Here is a 17,033-nt window from a genome sequence, read left to right on the forward strand (position 1 = left end):
TAATGCTGTGGGTATGAGAGATTCTAAGAATTGTGTCTTTCTGGTTCTGTGTCTTTGCAAGTTCCTCTTCTGTTGATGTTCACAAAATATATCAAATCCTATAAGTCTGAAACATGCACTCACCAGAAAAGATAAGGGGAGACTTATCAGTGCATGGCTGATATGTGGATGAGACATTAGATTATATGGTTGTCTTTGTTCATTGTTTCTGTCTACATCCAGTCTTGTCACTTGCAAAACAATTAAAAATGTCCACTAACCCTATTTTTTTTTAATTTAGGTCTCGGTCGTATATAAACTCCACAACTAAGTGCAACCATCCCAAAGGTTTGGATGCCTTTGACAAACATTTCAAAACACAAGAACATCTGTTTTGGAAAGTTAAGATTTTAAACTGTATTAGCAAGAAGAGTTTAAACCAGAAATAAGAGTGTGGCTTTCTTCTTCACAATGCATTGTCAATGGTGACTACATTGTTAAAGCACTTCAGGAAGTGGCTTTGCCCATGTGGCATGCTTTGCCCAATGGCTCAATCTTTCAGTTCATATGTTTCTGGAAGGTGAACGGCAAGAACGGAACATGATTGCAACTGCCAAAAATATTGTGGAGCTTGTCTGCCAAGGCTATGAACATCCTGTTTAGCTAACAGGAAAAAAAAGCAGTCCAAAGCCCTCAAACCACCCACCTGATCAAGGTTGTGTCTATTCTGCGTAACACTTTATTGAATATAAAAAGTTATGTATGAGTTTAACTTAGAAACTACTCCTGGTAGCACAATCAAATTACGCCCATTTCAGAGAAACATAGTTACAGTAGGACCTTACAATACGTTATATATCTTTAACCCATTTGAGACTGTAGTATGTGGCATATCTTTTGCATCAATCTCTTTAAGCCATATGATAACACTTTTAAGGCTTCTTGAATACTGAATTTTTTTTTTGCAAGAAGAACATGTCAATATTGTAAGTGTATATGAAGTACAAAGATGATAACTTGCCCATAGTTTGGACCAGAAAATGTTTGACTGGTTGCAGGGTGATGACACATTAAGCAGATGATCAAATTTACCAGCTTTACTAGTGGAGCCTTGATTCAAGTCTTTGTAGCTTTCATATAGTTTGAGAGAAGATACACGTGTAACATGACATACAAAGGACAGAAAAGCAACTGCCATGGCAAGTTCTTCTTTAGACTCAGCCATGCAATTTCCACTTTCTTGCTCTACTTAATACTGCCCAGCAATGGCAACAGCAGCAATTGGTTGCACAACTTGCAAACACTGACTTCTATAGTAAGTGTGCACAGACTGATTCCATGCAAACCTGGCAGCAGGCTAGACAAACCATTCCTTTTGTGGTGTACTGCCACCTTGTGTAAAGCTCTACTGAAAGCCTCTTCCTGTCCCTTCCCTCTGGAAGAAGGTTCAGTCAAAGTAGGCTGCTCTTGTCTGGCTGCCTTCCACTCTGTTTCTTTAAGAAGAGTTAGGCAGAAACAGGCACAGGAAGCCCACAAAACTCCCTCCTGCATGATAAACAGAGAACTTGTGTAATTTCCAGTGCTTACTGGGATTTGCCAACTTTTGCCAAAGATTCATCAAAGACTTTCTGAATATCACATTTATTTAGACATAGAAAGCCCAATCTTCCTTTGATTTATTAAAAGAAGCATTTACAAGGCACCCATCTGGGTACATCCAGACCTGGCAAAACATTTAATTGACAAAGCAGATGCCTTTAATTATGCGATGAGAGCAGTATTGTCACAGCAACATAGACCCTAGAATGTGCTATATCCATGTGCATTTTATTCCCGGAAATTCATGTTGATAGAACAAAACTATGAAATCTGTGCCAAAAACCTACTGGCCATCAAGGCCACTTTTGAGGAATAGCATCAACACCTGGACGGAGCTCCTTTCTCAGTCCAGGTTTATACAGACAACAAGAATCTGGAGTACCTGTGCATTGAAAGGATTCTCAACCAGCATCAGATCTGGTGGTCTTTTTTTTCTCCCGGTCCAATTACACTCTGACTTATTGGCCATTTAACCGGAATGATAAACCTGATGCACTGTCCTGCAAGGTGAGTGTAACAATGCTGCCTTTGATGGGACACTTCTGAGAGTATTAATTCAGGACAAATTTCTTAGAGCAGGGCAGTTACAGCCCAAGGCTAGGGTTTCTCCACTTCTAAGGCATACCAAACCAGCCAGACAAAGAGGACTTTAGTTTTACCCTACTGGCTAACTATAAGTCACACAAGCAATTCCCTTAGACACTCCAGTTTCCCAGTATCACCACCAGTGCCACTTATTAAGGGGACGAATGGTTATGAAAACCCCAGTAAAAGAAATGGTTATGCCCCAGTAAAAGAAAAAAGGATCTCCCGATCCCAAAGGACCAAGCCCCAGACCCAGGTCAATATACAAATCAGATCTTACCCACAAATCACGCTGTTGCCAATCCTTTAGAATCTAAAATCTAAAGGTTTATTCATAAAAGGAAAAAGATAATAGATGAGAGCTAAAATTAGTTAAATGGAATTAATTACATACAATAATGGCCAAGTTCTTGGTTCAGACTTGTAGCAGTGGTGGAATAAACTGCAGGTTCAAATCAAGTCTTTGGAATACATCCACAGCTGGGATGGGTTATTCAATCCTTTGTTCAGAACTTCAGTTTGTAGCAAGGTTTCTCAGAAGCAGGAGTGAAGACCAGATGGAGGGCTTTTTAGGGCCTTTTATATTCTCTGCCCATGGAAAGACCCCTTTTGATCTTACTGTGGAAAATTACAGCAGCAAGATGGAGTCTAGAGTCACATGGGCAAGTCATATGTCCATGCATGACTCAGTTTGCAGGCCGATGCCATTATTTACATGTTAGTTTGAACGTTCCCAAGAAAGCTCGGATGTGGATTGGTGTCTACTAAAGTTCATTGTCAGTTAAGTATTTCTTGATTTGGCACTTACTGAGAATAATCCCTTCTCAAGAAGCTGACCAAATACTTCACTGAGGCTACTTAGAATCAAAACACATTGAGAAACAAGTACATAGCCAATATTCATAACTTCAACTACAAAAATGATACACACATAAAAATAGCAAATCATAACCTTTCCATAGACACCTTATAGGACCTCCTTTGTACAAGATTTGGTGCAACTATAGGACCTTGGTTGCAACAACGATCTACACGGTCACAGTTCATGTCAACAACATCACAGTGAGAACTTGGACAAGAAAAACACAGCTCCTGACCCGCCACAGTCTTGAAACCTTGCAAATTCATCAATGAGTTGGTGAACAATGACTTCCTTTTTCTCATGAAGCCTCTCCTATCCCACAATCCATTTGCATCAAACCTTATGTCAACTGGTATGGAATTAGCTCCTGACTCAAAATTCTTTTTCAAGAATGGGATTCTCATGTTTAAGGACAGGATCTATGACCCAGATGGTGAACCGTGCCTAGCAATACTCTGGCTATGCCACGACTTGCCCCTGACTGGCAAATTCAGCTACTGGAAAACAATGAAGCTGGTCTTTCAATATTTCTGATGGTCAAAATGACATTTGTCCATCAACTCTTGTGAAGCCTGAGCTCAGATGAAGACCTCCTTCACCAAACACTCTGGTGCTCTGATTCCACTGCTAATTCCATCTCAGCCTTGTGGTCCATTTCCCTGGATTTTATTGTTGACCTCCGCAATTCTCAAGGCTGCACAGAACTGACAGTTGTTGTCGACCTGCTTACAAAAATGTCTCATTTCATGCCATGTCTTAAAATTCCTACCATGGAAGCAACAGGCCAACTGTTTTTCAAATCTGTCTTCAGACTCCATGGCCTACCATCTAATATTATATCTGACTGAGGATCACAGTTTGTTTCACACTTCTGACAGGAGTTCAAGCTCCTGCATGCTGAACTACATGCTTCTTCAGCTTATGCCTCCTGACTCATGGACAGACTGAATGAGTGAACCAGACTCTGGAGCAATACCATCACTGCTTTATTAACTATCAACAGAATGACTGGGTTTCCCTCCTTCTCTTTGCCTAATACACGTACAATAATTCTGACCACTGAGCAAGCTGCCAGAGTCCTTTTTATGCCAACTACAGTTCTTACCCTTGGTTTCACCCATTCATGCCACAAGCTTCCTATGTATCTCTAACCTCTGATCTAGTCCAACACCTTTGCTGTAGCCAGGAAGAATTGAAAACTCACCTAAAATAAGCTACAAGAGATTCCAAGTGTTTTGCTGACCTTCACTGGAAGGCAACTCCAAGAGTCACAGTTGGAGATAAAGTATCACTCTCAGCACAATACCTTGATTCTACCTGGCCTTCAAGGAAGTTGGACGCTGACATCTTGGCCCACTCCAGGTCAATCAGCAGATCAACCCAGTGGTCTTCAAACTCTAGCTGCCTGGGGTGATGAAAATGCACTTGGTATTCCACATCTCCCTGCTGAAAAAGTACACTGACAACTCCTTCCCCAGATGAGTACAACAGCCAACTCTATCCATCATGGCCCGGGGCATGAGGAATACATGGTGAAGCAGATCTCAGATTCAAATTCATGTATTGTTTTGATTGTAAGGGTTATGGTCAGATGATCATTTGTGGGAGCCAGTTGACAACATACATGCACTCAACCTGCTTTGAGAGTACCATCAGTTACACCCCGAGAAGCCTGCTTTAAAGACTCTTGATAGGTGTCTTTGGGTGGTGGTGGTGAGGTAATGTAAAGCCTCTGAGCTTGAAAAGTGCTGCTGAGCCTTCTGAGTCATCCCTGAGGGTGCTTATCTGAGGGCTCCACATCAATCAGCCAGGGCTCAGCCAATCCACAGGTGAAGGTCTAACCAGGTGACCCTAAAGACAGGGATATAGGCTCTCACTGAGAGCAGCCACTCTAGTCTGCTCAACGTTGCTATCTCCCTAGAAGTGTCACTGGAAGCTTGGCAGTTCTGACAGACTGCTCCTGTTCCAGCCCCCGTCTGTTCGTCTGCCTGCTCCTGTTCCAGATCCAACCATGTCCCAACCCTGTTCTTGATTCCTGCTCTGATACCTGGCTGCTGTCCCCAGCCCAACGATTAGGCCTGACCACTGCTGCTTCAGCCACTTGGCCTGACCATCCACCTCTCATTTTCTGACAAAACCTGAACCCAGGATGGAAAACTCAGCACTTGATGAAGAGGGAAACCAGCTACAGTTCTCAGTTTTTCATTGCTGACGGCCCCACATGTAAGAAGTTTGATTCAGACAGAAACTGACTAATTTTAGTTAGTTTTCCTCTGCAATCTGCTGTTCTTCCAGGTGTAAACCCTTACTGCTGTGGTTGCTGAAACCTGCAGGGATGAAAACTAGGAGGGAGAGGAAAAAAGAGAAAAATAGGACAGAAAAAAGCTGAAAGATAAAGGGGCAATGGAAATGCAGAGAGGACAAAGAAGAAACACAAAAGTGGAGGAGGAATAGACAACTAGAGAAAGATAAAAACAGGAGAACGCAGGATCTGGAAAACTTTGTATTGTTTGTTGCAGCGCATTCTGATGTGTGTGTCTTTGTGTGTGTGCTTTACACTTTACATAAGCAACGTGCTTCTCCCATCACTGGAAGTTACAGAGTTAGCTAAAGATTCAATGTGAAACCAAAAATAAAACCACAAAGTACATGCATAATCACACATGAATTTTCACTCAAAACTCCAAATCCTATATTTAAAACAATAGAAGTAGAGTAAATATAACATTCTATATAATACAGTGATTATAATATGTAAAATGCACTTATTTCTCTCCTGGCTTTCCAGCAGTCTTTTTGGATTCACTCCACACTACTCCCAGGACAAATATCTACCCATCTTTCTGCCAGCTGACTCAATTTCTCTGGTGTTGGCCTCTTCTCAGTCTCCACCTCCAAACTGATTGCAACTGCTGGCTCATACACAGTATTTTGCTGTGTCTCAGTCCCCACTCATTGTCAGCCACTTCCTCTGTAAATCTTACACATCTTCCTTGCCTCTTTACCTTGCAGCTGATTTTCTCTGTTAAACGTTTTGTGATATTGGATATTAAGGATGCTACAGAAAAATAAAACCCCTTGGTTTTGTTTGGTTTGACTAAAATAGCAGTAGATGGTTTCTCAACCTTACTGTTGCATTAGTATTTTGCATGGGTTTTCCTTTTACAAACAAAGAAAAGAGAATAAAATCTGAACTGTTCAGCTTCCAGATGTTAGCATTGCATTGATTCACAGCTGGCAAGCATGTGGAATTAATCATTTCCTTGACCTAAAGAGATTTAGTTTGATGCTTCCTGAACCCACTCACTAACCAAAGTTCCCTGTGCCCCTCCTTTGTTAATCAAAACCTCTCCAGACTTTGGACAGTATGAAATTTTTAGATTGCAGTTATTGACGCGGCCCTAGTTCCAGATAGCCTGTGCTAACTTCTCTTTGAATCTGTGGAACTGATTTTCTTTGTATCTCTGGGGTAGGAATAGGAGGAAATTCTCAGGCTTTTAAAGGTCCCATTGTAGGCAGTTATATTTAAGGGTTAAATTTGGGAGGGAGGGAAAGTACTTGTCTGGGCTCCACCCACAAACTAACTTCCATTTAACCCAGATGATAAAACTAGAAGCTCCTCAGATTGACCATGTCCTCATAATAATTCTTTCTTGCATTCTCTGCATGCAGAGACACCAGCTGATCATGCAAACAGGGATTCTTTGAGGGAAGTTCTATGGCCTGAGTTATAAAGTAGGTCTGACTAGAAGATCACAGTGGTCCCTTCTAACTTTAGAATCTATGAACCTATGCCTTCTCCTTTGAACAGCTGTGGAACAGGGTTGATATTGAAATCACCATTATTAGGCTCCAGACTGTACCCCCAATGAGATGAATAAAGGCAATCCCAGAGTTATATTATTATTCCCAGAGTTATTATTTCAGGCTGTTGGCAGAATCAGCCACACATTGCTCCACTGGTTACATTTGGGCCACAATTTGAAAGCTTTCTGTCACAACCATGAAGGTTAGAGAATTAGGACTAGATTTGCTACCTCACCGCCACTCCTTTGGCACAACTTCTGCAGCACAAGATTAACAGAAAGCCTTTTAGCTACCATGGGCATTTCCCCAGTTTGAAGGAGTCCCTGGAGAAACCAGAGTAGCCAGCCATTCTGCCAGCTTCACCCCCAGACCAAGTGTAGGTGGGAATGTGGATGGCATGGTTAGAGCACAACACAAATTGATAATCCTTGACTGACATATGTAGTCCAATGGATAGCCACTGGTGGGTTAAAGCATCTTAAGGGTTTTCCAAGCTATGCTGGACTCGGTTTGGGACAGGTCAGAGAACTGGGGAGAAATAACTGGCACTCTGACACTCTCCCCCAACCAAAAAAACCCCTCACAGCAGGAGAAAATCTAGGCCTTGATTTTTAATAAACAAAAGCTGAAAATTTGGAGCACAAGATGCCTCATCAAGGAATAGCAGTGGCTTATGGAGCTGCCACTTGCCAACCTATCTGGACCGCAGCCTGCAGTCCTTATGTGTGCCAAAAAAACTATGTCAACAACAGAAACTTCAGCAGGAGGACTAGAGATACTATAGAAAATGGGGATTTCAAAGTCAACCTAAAAATTATAATCTTAGAATTGTTACAGAAAAAGATTATGCCTCACCAAGTAGTTTATTATGACAGCACACACAGCATTTATTATACAACAAACACACACCTCATCTTATTCTTTACAAAGAAGACTAAAAAGCTGATAAATGCATATAACAGAAAGAAAGGCTCTCTTTGAGACTGCTTACGTTTCAGCGCCTTCAAATATATTTAAAACTAAGGCACTGCTTTTGGTTACCTTTCAGCAGCAAAAAGGCACCTTTTCTTCCTTAAAAAATCTTGACATCTTTCTTGCAAAATATTTAATTATCCAGCTTAACAGAGGAAAGATGCATCTTATTTGAAAAGAAATCAGAGGCATTTTTAAGTGAATAACATACGTTAGGAAGCAGACTGAGATCCTGTGTGTTCAAAATTAGTTTAACTTCTCTGTCAATTAGAGCAGAATCCAGGATTTGCTGTTCTATACTACACATATTTTAATTTAGAGTACATCAATGACTCAGTACAAAATTGGAATCTCAGAATGTTTGCCGCTAGAAAAGTTCATCTGTAATTTTTGGGAACCTGAAGCATAGATCTATTTGTTAATATTTCAGAGCAGTAAACCAGAGGAATAATAATTTCACACACACACAAAACCTAGTGTCCCCTCTAAGAAACTGAAATTCTACCATTCAGAACTAAATTAGCCTTTCCTGCTGTTTGGAATTTACTATCAGCATTTTTAACATGTGACTCCCTTTGACAGTGCTTTCAACAAAGATGAAGATTTATAAACACAGAGAAGCCATTTACTGCTTTAAGAAGAATCTTTCTTTGCAAATTAAAGATGAAACCAAATGGTGACAGAAAGACTTTGTTTGAAATCATAATGCATCTTTTAATTTTAAGAGGAAAGTGTGTTTCTTTATGCCATTTTTGGACTAGAAAATGTTATTCACATTAAATTGCTCCTTGTCCCTCTCACCAATGTAGAGGTACATTAATACTGCACTGGGCATGTCAGGACTTCTATTATAAATCTTTTTTGTCAGAGATTTATAACTCAACTGTAAAAATGTGTTCCAGACTGAAAATTGGCATCAAGGTCCCAGTTCAATGATATACAATGGATTTAGTACTTTATCCAAAAGAAAAAAAAATCAATTTTGCAGTTTTTACCTGTAGGAGTTTTCAAAAAAAAAGAGAAGGGGTCAAATTAATCGGTGACTTTAAAAGAATAAGCAATACATGTGAGGTTTAAATGGGTCAAAAAATGTGTAAGTAGCATAAACTGTACTGATCTGGCATTCTCTGTGTGTACATATTGAGTATGGTTATTTAGACTTTCAAAAGGCCTTTGACAAGAGGCTGCTAAAGAAACTTTGCAGTCATCGTCTGAGAAGAAAAATACTGCTATAACAAACTGGCTAAGACGCTGTTTCTCAAACTGAGGTAGCCGCTTGTGTAGGGAAAGCCCCTGGCAGGCCAGGCCAGTTTATTTACCTACCCCATCCGCAGGTCCGTCCAGTCACAGCTCCCAGTGCCCACGGTTCGCCGCTGCAGGCCAATGGGGGCTGCTGGAAGCGGTGGCCAGTAAGTCCCTCAGCCCGCGCCGCTTCCAGCAGCTCTCATTGGCCTGGAGCAGTGAACCATAGCCAGTAGGAGCCGCAATCAGCCGGACCTGCAGATGGGGCAAGTAAACAAACCGGCCCAGCCCGCCAGGGGCTTTCCATACACAAGTGGCGACCCCAGTTTGAGAAACACTGGGCTAACAGAAAACAAAGAGCAGGAATAAATGGTCAGTTTTCATCCAGGCAAAAGTTTGGCAGTGGGGTGCTACGAGATTTGATGTATTTGTTCATCATCAGGATCATCATCATGTTCGCATTACGTCACTGGCATTTAGGGCAGCGACGAAGCTCTTCCACTCCTGTCTGTTTCTGGTAAGTCTTTCAATAGTTCCCCAGCTGTGCCCCAGGTTAATGTATTTATTAATGATAATGAAAAGAGGGTGAGCAATGTGGTGGCAAAATTTGCTGATGGCACAATGTTATTTAACTGTGAGGCAAATGATTAACATGATGACAAATAAAATTCTCTACCATGTGTATTTGTCACCACTGAATAATTTGAATGAAACGCCTGCATGCCTCACAGGGTTTTGTGAGGATGCATAGTTATGTTTGTAAAGCACACTGAAGAAGAAAAACATTATATGAATTCTAGGAGTTATTATTATGGATTGCAGTGTTGTAAACATTTCCCAGCCATGACATCTGCACATATTTAGACGGTGAACTAGGGTCTTATAGCCAACTCCCTTGCAACTTCCAACAAAGAAATTCAGTGGATATGCCATAATACAGTACAATGTGCTATGCTTATGTTTCACTCATACAGTAATGGCAAATAGGTGCTTTATATTTCTTTTCTAGTTGTCTTTATTTCATTAGACATTGTGAACAACTTGGGGATATAACAGCAAGTTACTGAGTTCTAAATGAATGATATCCTCTTACAAGAAGGACCTGAACATCACTGGGCACAGCTCAATGAAGACCTCTGCTTTATGTGCAGCTTTATGTGCAGCAATGGCTGACAAAAGCAAATAAGATTCCAAGGCCAAAAGGGACCATTCTGATGATCTACTATGACCTCCTATGTAACACAGGCCATAGACCAGGGGTTGGCAACCTCTGGCACACAGCTTGGTAGGGCTGGGCCCATTTGTTTACCTACCATGTCCGCAGGTTCGGCCAATCGCAGCTCGCCATCCCAGGCCAATGGGGGCAGCAGGAAGTGGCGCAGGTGAGGGATGTGCTGGCCACAGCTTCTTGCCATCCCCATTTGCCTGGTGTGGTGAACGATAGCCAGTGGGAGCCGCGATCGGCTGAACCTGTGGATGCATCAGGGAAGCAAACTGGCCCAGCCTGCCAGGGTGTTTACCGTGGCAAATCGCGTGCCAAAGGTTGCCGATCCCTGCCACAGACCTTCCTCAAAATAATTCCTAGAGCAGACCTTTTAGAAAAACATCCAATCTTGTTTCAACAATTGCTAGTGCTCCACCATGTCCCTTGTTACATTGGTCCAGTGTAGTACCCTCCCTGTGAAAAATTTAGACTCTATCTCTAGTCTGATTGTGTCTAGCTTCAACTTCCAGCCTTTGGACCATGCTATAGCGTCTCTACTAGACTAAGAGACCATTAGCAAATATTTGTTCCCCATGCAGGTACTTACAGACTATAATGAAGTCACCCCTTAACCTTCCCTTTGTTAAGCTAAATAACTTGAGTTCCTTGAGTCTATTACTATAAGGCAGGTGTTGGCAACCTCTGGCACATGGCTCACCAGGGTAAGCACCCTGGCGGGCCGGACCAGTTTGTTTACCTGCCACATCGGCAGGTTCAGCTGATCGTGGCTCCCACTGGCCACGGTTCGCCGTCCCAGTCCAATGGGGGTGCCAGGAAGGTATGTTTTCCAATTCTTTAATCATTCTCATGGCTCTTCTCTGACTCTCCTGCCAGGGCCAGCTTCAGGAACTGTGGAGCCTGATTTGGCGGTGGTCCGGGTCTTCAGCAGAACTTCGGTGGCAGATCCTACTCGCTCTGGGTCTTCCGCTGCACTGAAGGACCCGCCGCCAAATTGCTGCCTAAGACCCGGAGTGAGTGAAGGACCTGCCACCGAAATGCCACTGAAGACCTGAACTGTGGACACCAGAACTGGAAATAGTATTCCAGCAGTGGTCACACTGGTGGCAGATACAGAAGTAAAATACCCTGTATAATCCTACTAGAGATTCCTCTGTTTGTACATCCAAAGATGGCATTAGCTCTTTTGGCCACAGCATCACACTGGGAGCTCGTGTTCAGCTGATTTATCCATAATGACTCCCAAATCTTTTTCAGAATCACTGCTTCCCATGAGAGAGTCCCTCATACTATAAGTATGGCCTATATCCTTTGCTCCTTGATGCATACATTTATACTTAGCCATATTAAAACATTTATGTCTGCTTGCTCCCAGTTTACCAAGCGATTCAGATCACTCTGAATCAGTGCCCTGTCCTCTTCATTATTTACCACTCCTGCAATTTTTGTTTCATCTGCAAACTTTATCAGTGATGATTTTATGTTTTTTTCCAGGTCATTGATAAAATGTTAAATAGCATAGGGCCAAGAACTGACCCCTGCAGGACCCTTCTAGAGACCACTCACTCAATGATTGTCCATTTCCATTTTGAGAGCTATCACTTAGCCAAATTTTAATCTATTTAACAAGATGCTGGCATGCATAAGGAGTTGGATGGAAAAAAATACGGTAAATATTATAGGGCTATTATATAAATCAAAGGTATGTCCTAATCAGGGATACTGCATTAGTTCAGGCGACCCTGTCTCTAAAAAGGATAATCCAAATTACAGGGGGTTCAGAGAAGGGCAATGAAAATGTGCTCCTATGTGGTGGGTCCTTTGACTGGCTGGCCAGAAGAAAAGGGATTGGTGCCCCAGTAAGGGCTCCTTTTGCTATTTGTGGCAAAGGGGAAAGGAGGGGAAGGTTTACCTGAGTGGGGCCAGGAGGAAGAGGAAGTGGCTAGACTAGGGGTGCGTGTGTGTGTGAGAGAGAGAGAGAGAGAGAGAGAGAGACCCTTGCCCTACCATCTGAGTAGAGAAGGAGGGATATTTATATCCTGGGCAGTTCTGGAGAAGCCTTCTCTCACTGGGACCAGGCAGTCATCACCCATGCTCCCACCCAAAGGGTCAGAGTAGAACCAGGCTTCTTCATGATCCATTGTGGGCATTACACTAATCAGTGTCTTCCTTGGAGCTTGGAAGGAATTTTCCTTTAACCACCAGACTGGCTGAGGCGGGGTGGGTTTTTTCACCTCCCCTCACAGTGGTGCAGGGAGACTAGGTTAAAATGTCACACTCGGTAACGGAAAACGTGGTAGATGTGCAGCGCAGGCACTAGTTCTGGAAGGAATACAGCAAGCAGATAAAATGGATTGGAAGTGGACTTAGAAGAAAGCTAGGGAAGGAGTGAGACAAGATTCCTAACATCTAGTACAGCAGGGAGCCAACTCCCTTTCCTTTTCAGCTCTCTTAACACTTAAATGAGGGGAGGGCAGCAGGGTCCCAGCAGGCTGGCTGGGACCAGGTTGGAAATGGTAGGGCTGATGACAGCCCCCGAAGCAGGAGGAAATGATACAGGTCAATTAACTGTACAATTTACTGCTATTTTAGGTGAATAAAGTTGCAGCCCAATTAAACCCCTTCCAATGCCCCCTGTCTTTCCTCTGGCATGGCTGGTCAATGGTTAGAGGCACAGAAAGGAGTTCATATGAGGAGAGATTGAAAAGGCAAAACCTAACAGGGGACATGACAAAATGATACAAAATGATGAATGGTAGAGAGAAGGTAGATGTGGAACTTCTATTCACGCTGTCTCAATACAGAAACTAGGAGTTCTCTGATGAAATAGAAAAGTGGCAAATTCAGAATTGATAACAGGAAATACTTCTTCACACAACTCACAATTGTTCTGTGGAAAGTCTTGCTGCAGAATATCACTGAAGCCAAGAATTCCCCAAAGGATTAGATTAGACTTTTATATAGACAACAAGAATACCCAGAGTTGTGATAATATATTAAAGAATAAACAAGAGTTTTGGAAGGGATGTACATTTCAATGCTTTGGAGTATCAGCCAACCTCTAACTATTGGGATTCAGGTGAAACTTTGACGTCGTGGGGGCAGGTTACCCCATAGCTGCCTACTGCAGGGTTCCCGCTAATTTCCTCTGAAGTATCTAATATGGGCCACTGTTGGAGACAAGATGCTGGGCTAAAGGGACCACTGGTATGATCCAAGATGGCAATTCTTATGATCCTGATTTACATGCGAAAGTTGTACGGGAGCCAGAGATCTAACTGAGCCATAAACCCTTGTTGTGTTTGATGTCAAAAGGGTTGTCAGCGCTCAGCACAGCACAAGTAAATTCTTTGTTCTGAAAAGTAAAGTCAAAAGTCCTCAGTCACTGTAGGAGCCAGATACGGTCAGTGCAGTAGAAGACTAACTTCATGATGGTAAACATGAATTTGACCCATGTGGTGGTGGTAGCTTTTTAAAACAGGATTTACGCTACGTTGAACATTAGCATGGGAGGAGGAGAATTTAGGGTTAAGTTCCCTACCATGTTAAATTTACATCTTAACGTTGTTAAGCTAGCATTGAGATATACTGACACAGACTGACTATTCACTAAAAAATGTAAAATGGGGGATTGGGGCACAATTTAAAAATTAAAGATGCAAGAAAAGGAGGGTAAGATTCACTCACTGTCAGGGCGTACAACCAGGGAAACAGATAAACAAGAAGAGAATCTTGATTTCACTAACACATGAGATGAGTCTTATGTTCTTGGCCATTAGCGTTTGAAAGAATTCATTAGGATTTTTATGACTTAAAATTTTAAGAGTGGCCTTCCATCCTTTTTTTGTCTTTTGTCTAATAAGTTTCCAGCTTAGCCAGACAGGACAAATCAAACTTTGCGACACTTTGCCAAGACCAGAGTGGCTAAATAAAAACAACATCTGAGCAGCCAGTTTCTAGTAAAAGCTTGTTGCGTCTGGAATAGCTAATTAGTTCTTGTCCTATGTGCTGTGACTATGATTTTCCAACAATTGAACACTAAGTGTTAGAGCCAGAAAGTGGGTTTTCTTGTTATTTGCTATTCTTTTCTTTCTGACCTGGTGTTGGTGAAATATTTTTCACCCAAAATGCACAAGTGGTATATAAAGTTCTGAAAAACTCTCCTTTTGGATACATCAGCCACTGTATTTGAATTTGTCTATTGTACAAGGGTTTTAAGTGAGATGGAATTTTTCAGAATATACTCACAGCAAGACACTTCATTGTGTGGATCATTTAGTTTACTAAGCATTGCTTTTTCACAACAGTCAAAACTGTTAAAGTTGGTGGGTCAGCGCCTCAACTGCGCCAGAATTGTGCTCTGTGAAGCTGAGGCAAGGAGGGTCGTGGAGGCTTTAAATGACCGTTGTGCTCATCCAGTTCCCAAAATTTCTGGGGACTGGTCTGATGCCTGGTGTAATTTCAAGCAGCCTCCGGGCAGCTGCAGGTTTTTTTGGCTTGTGGCACCTCACTAGGGGCTATTACACTGACCGTGCCCTCTTCCAACCTCACACTTGCCCAATGGATGGTACAATGTCCGCTAAACCATCTCTGCCAGCCAGTTGAGTCTTCAGCCTGACACATCAGGGTAGCTTTCGGGCCCCATTATACCTCTGATGTGGCACAAAAGGGCCCAGAATGGGTCCAATTATACATCTAGAGCACATGTTTTAAAACCAAATTATAAATTTACAGCTTTGGGCTATTTCTGAACAGTTCCTTTGGTGTCTGTGTTACAACACTGATATTATTGCAGTGCACATACTGAACGGTAATTTTACATATTTAAATCAAGCATGTGTTATTCAAAGCTTCAAAGAAAAATATACACTAAAATAAAATGATGGCCAATAGCTTTATGCATTATGGTCATATAAGCATTAAACAGCTGCATGCTCAAAAACATTTAGAATGCGGATATTCCTTATGAGGTGCACACCACTAAATGAGTTATGTTCCTGAGGTACACAAGATAACTCTGGTCTTAAGGCCAGTAATTCATGTCTACTAATTTTATACTCACTTGTCTTAGCATTTCAGCCTGGTTATAGATTTACTTTATAAACCTTGTCAAAGCTACTATGCCCCCCAAAATTAGAATCAGTGTTATTATGGATTAAAGAAGAAATGTAGGCCCCCTGTCCCACCCCCAACCAAGAGTGGCTCATATAATACAAAATCTTCTTCAATTTAGCTACTTCTGTAATTTATTGAATTTACTCTTCTGAAACACTTTCCCTGCGGCTCATTAAATTCCAACAGAGTTCTCCTTCATGTTGTAAAATGAATATGAAAGAGCACAACTACCAAAGCTGGTATTCAGCAGAGATAAACCACACAGCAATACTGATTCAAAGGCAAACAAACCATAGCTTATTAGTAGTATTTTCTAATTTAGAGAGAGAGAGAGAGAAATCACCAACCAGATTAAAATAAATAACATCACATACCTTGGAAAGGGAAAATTCAGGACAACTAGAGATGACTGATGCAAGTACTGGTAAAAAAACAAAGCAACCCAACACCTTACTTGAAGTTCTTTCTTGAAATACATTCTACTAATGTATTATAGAGAGCGAAACATTCTAAAATATATACTACAGGCCAAATTTTGCATCACTTCCTTCTACCACTACAATTCCACTGATATTAATAGTCCTGAGAACAGGATTTATCCCATCTTGTACATGAGCAATAAGGAGAATGTATTTACTTACTCAAAGATGTAAGACTCCCATAGTAAGAAAACATTTAATCGTTCTTGTCATTAAGTGCCAACCAAGCAAGAAAATTTTTCTGAATTATACTATAACCTTGATTCTCTCAACAGCAGAGTGCAAAGCATCTGGAAAAAACTTCAGCCTAGTGTTCAATATAATTTATACATGTGCAGAAACAGAAATAACAAAACTTTCTATTAACCTTGTAAATTCCTCAGAAATAGCCAGCTATGGTTTTAAAGGCTGGTTTGCTTGAGAGAGATCCAAAAATTTGATTTATATCTTAAATCCCACAAAAAACTTTGGTAGGGTGAAGGTTTTATGCACGTAGCAGTGTTAAAGAAACTATCAACAACAAACAACAAACTTTAGAAGCCTGGGAAATTCAAGAATTAAGGTGGCACTTCCATAATAAGCCATTCAATTTTGAGTTTGCATCAAACACAAACCTACCACTAAAAACTTAGCTCTGCCCCAGACCTCTTTCAACAATGTGGTATTTTTAGATTGACTGAGAAAGATTTGCATGATGTTATTTTTGTAACTTTTTAGTTTATTGTTATTAACATATATGAACCTTCTATACAAGTATTCATGAATCTTAGTCATAACCTGTATTTATCTTTAAAAGACTCATTTGTGTTTGGCCAATCTCTTATCATTATTCATGTACTTACTGTGTTCAGATTCCAAAAATGTAACCATGCATTATAAAATCTACTTGATCCTGATAGAAGGTGCTTTGTCATTTTTTCCATTGAAAAGATTTCTCGGTTGTTATATTTACAGTTCATCTCAAGTAAATCTGACTCTATAGATGAAAATAAGTGAGTCACCTAAGAGACTGATGATGAAATTGTTGAATTGATATATGGGCCAACAGTCCAACTCTTGTTTATGAGCATCTGGCCAGGGAGGCTATTTGGAAATGTTTCCTGTTGGTAAATGCCAGTATAATAAATGTTGAAGCATACAACAGTACACATCTTTAATTTTTAAGTGTAAT

The 17,033-nt window shown here is 41.2% G+C and overlaps 1 protein-coding gene across 6 annotated transcripts in view; it reads right to left on the bottom strand.

Annotated features, from left to right (window-relative positions):
* Positions 1-17,033, bottom strand: part of ENOX1 (ecto-NOX disulfide-thiol exchanger 1) — a 536,222-nt gene that overhangs the window by 175,333 nt on the left and 343,856 nt on the right. The window contains exon 1 of one of the 6 annotated variants that reach the window (XM_050948797.1): positions 15,758-15,772. The exons of the other annotated variants lie outside the window; for them this stretch is intronic. The gene's annotated coding sequence lies outside the window, so the exon portion shown is untranslated. Of the gene's footprint in view, positions 1-15,757; positions 15,773-17,033 lie in introns of those variants that run through there. 6 annotated transcript variants of the gene reach the window in all.

This window comes from Gopherus flavomarginatus, chromosome 1 (assembly GCF_025201925.1).
Source record: "Gopherus flavomarginatus isolate rGopFla2 chromosome 1, rGopFla2.mat.asm, whole genome shotgun sequence".
Lineage (NCBI taxonomy): Eukaryota > Metazoa > Chordata > Testudines > Testudinidae > Gopherus > Gopherus flavomarginatus.